Here is a 3,492-nt window from a genome sequence, read left to right as displayed (position 1 = left end):
AAAAAAAAAAAAAAAAAAAAAAAAAAAACATTTTATTCGTGGTAAAAATCCTAATCTCATTTAATCGATACACATTGCATCCCTGTATTAGTTATTAAGTTTCAGTCATTAATAATAAAATAATAGTATTAAACAGCAACTAAATAGTCCTAAAGCAGCACATGGTGAGACCTCAGAGCTGGTAATTTCCTGCTAAAAGAATACATTTCCCAGGAATCTTTGCAGCCAGGCCAAGCACTTCCGGAAGGAGGGACTACGGGGTGGCAATAGGGCCCTTCTGTAAGAAAAAGGGAAAAAATGTGGCTTCAAAAGAAACCATACTTATTCATGTTAGTGGTGCTTTGTTACACGTGTGTGGTGATAGCCAATATGACTGAAGAGAAAGACCGGGTGAGGCCCCAACAGGGCGGACCTACTACCTTCCTGTAGTCCTTCCTTACGTGTCTATCTCGGTGCAAGGGATGCTGGGAAGTGTAGTGATTTGGCTGAAAACTGCCAGCTATTAAGTAACAACACGTCATCACCCCGACGTGCTCAAGCCAGCTGATCTAGGCCTCATCCCACCTCCGTTCCTGCTCCGTTCTGAGCCCTGTTTGTGAAGTACTAGATTTCACTCTCTTCACTTACAGGAGCTTAGGGAAGAGGTTTCCCACAGGAGCAGAAGGTGGGTGGGTGTCAGTCTCTCTCTTCTGGCCGCTATCGGTACTGCAATGAGGGGCCACAAATTATATGCAAATTTTATGCCACACTAAGATGCACAAATAAATAAGGCCAGAGATTCCCCAGAGTCAGTATCTGAGGCTTTGGGGACCAATGAGAGTTGTTGGATTTAATGCAAAATCCAACAACTTGAAAACAAGCCTGGGCAAGACTGCATTTTCTGGTCTGCAAGGAGACCTGATAAGTTAGCAGAAGTGTGTGTGTGTCAGTTCTAACTGAAACTGAGGATAAATGCCTGAGGTGCCTATTAGCATACCAAAGCACATTGATGCCCTCTAGACTCACTCGGGACCTGTGACTACTCTTCTCATCTGGCTCCATACCTTAAACCAAGCCAGCCCAGGGGCTTCACTTCCCTTCTCCCAGCATCTCTTACCTATATAACCTAACCATGCTCCCTCTTGATCCTCTCAGTCTCCTTTGCTCCCTCTCTCTTCTCTTCTCTCACTCTCCTCACCCTCTCCACCCCTATCTTCTCATGGCTGGATTCAGTCTACTGTCCATGTTTAGTCCACTGTCCATGTTCAGTCCCCTACTTTCTCTCCCTGCTCTGAACTCTTCCAGAAACCTCTGGCTGTTCTCTTCAACCATACTGAGAGCGGCCATGTCACCATTTGTGCAGTATCTTTCTACAGCAACTCCCTGTGGCTGACCCTGGAGGCCTTTATGCTTTCTCCCTGGAAAAATTCTAATTTCTTGGGTCAGTTTGTTGCAAAGACCAGACAGCTGAAGGGGTAGCCCAAGGGCTAGGGCCCAGGTCATTGAAATATACTCAGGTTTACTAAGAGTATCAGTCAGTGTGAAAGTAGAAAGCAAGCAACGTTCTTTACAAACGTATAAAAATAAATTAAAAGTTTTATGTGGATTTTTTTTAGATTTATTTATTATAAATAAGTACACTGTAGCTGTCTTCAGACGCACCAGAAGAGGGTGTCAGATCTCATTACAGTGGTTGTGAGCTACCATGTGATTGCTGGGATTTGAACTCAGGGCCTTCGGAAGAGCAGTCAGTGCTCTTACCCACTGAGCCATCTCACTGGCCCCAAATAAAACATTTCTAAAAAGCTAAAAATGTAAATTAAATTATAGGCAATCATCTGGACAGTGGTGGTGCACGCCTTTAAAACCAGCAGATTAGGGCTGGAGAGATGGCTCAGTGGTTAAAGTACTGACTGCTGTTCCAGAAGTCTTGAGTTCAAATCCCAGCAGCCACATGTTGTCTCACAACCATCTGTAATGGGATCCAATACTCTTTACTCTTCTGGTGTGTCTAAGGATAGCTACAATGTACTTGCATACATTAAATAAACAAACAAACAAACAAACAGAAGATTATACTTGGGAGGTAGAGGCAAGTGAATCTCTGAGTTCGAGGCCAGCCAGGTCTACAGAGAAAGCTCCAGGATAGCCAGAGCTACCCAAAGAAACACTGTCTTGAAAAACCAATAAATTAAATCAAAAAGACAACAACAGTGAGCTGAGTGCTTTCTGAGCCAGTGAGCCCAGGTCCTCTTACCCTCTGAGCCACATCTCCAGTCCCAAATTAACCTTTAGTTTCTACTCCCAAGCAAGAGAAAACAAGCTCCGGGCCTTTTGTAAAAGGTATCAGGAGATAAGAGCAGCCTGAGGCTTCTTTATTGCTTTCCTCTACACTCCTGAAAAAGAAAGTGTGGCTGGAAAGCCAGTAGTCAGATAAAATACACAATGTCAGATTGAAATCTGAATTCTGGTTGTATTTATTTTAGACTCTCTGAGGACTCATTGCTCTACAGTATGTTTGGGGGCTAGAAAGAAAATGAATCTCAGTGTCTGTACCCCACAAAGAGACAGAAGCAAAAGCAGTTTGCTGTGCGCAAAGGATGGTGAGAAAGTCCTCTGATGTTCTCTCCCTCTCCCCTTGCTTCTACCCTCTTCTTTCTGCTATTTTTTTAACCCAGCTCCTATGATCCCACCACCCGACCCCCATCCCCTTGGTCCTGTAGGACTCTCAAGCTTTCTGAACAATGCTCAAAGAAAACACTCTCCTTGTGGTTTTCCATATAATCTGAGGTGTGGACTATCTGTCCCCAGCCAGAAGGTGGTGCTGTTACCACAGTTGGAAGAAAAGTTCCTTCAAAGTAGCTGAACCTTAACCTGGGAAGTTGATTAACTGGTAATGCGTGTAGGTGTGCAGAGTTGGAATGCTGGGAGTCCAGAGCCTAATTCTGATTTCTCTTGGACCATTTTCAGCTCTTTAGATAGACGTTCCTAAGCCACCTGTGTCAGACCTGACATCCTGTGTCTAACAGATTTGGAAAAAACAACTTTTTTTTTGTCTGTCTAATTTGATCAAATTGTTCTTTCACAGCAAGAGGCCTTACTGTTCTGCTTCATCCACCGCACTTAATATTCCCACCCATGTATTTTGAAAAGAACCTTGATTGATGACTTTGTTCCTATAAAAACTTCATGAAACTGTGTCTATGTCCTACCATGGGATTTGGGATGCAGTTTACCATGCTCACCCGAACCTGATGCACAGAACCTTCAAACTGTGACTTAAAACAAACTCTTCTTTCCTTTAAATTGCTTGATGCAAGTATTTTGTCAAAGCAATGTGTAGGATAACTAATACCCTTGGACAGCTTAAATGAGTAGAAATACACTCCCTGTTACTAGATGAGACCATGCTTTTAGCAGGGTTCAATGGCACACATCTTTCATCCTACCCAGCACTTAGGAAGCAGAGGCAAGGGGATCTCTGAACTCCTGGCCTGCCTGATCTACATAAGG

Source organism: Mastomys coucha, chromosome X, assembly GCF_008632895.1.
Source record: "Mastomys coucha isolate ucsf_1 chromosome X, UCSF_Mcou_1, whole genome shotgun sequence".
Taxonomy (NCBI): Eukaryota; Metazoa; Chordata; class Mammalia; order Rodentia; family Muridae; genus Mastomys; species Mastomys coucha.
Note: the sequence above shows the minus strand (reverse complement) of the source record.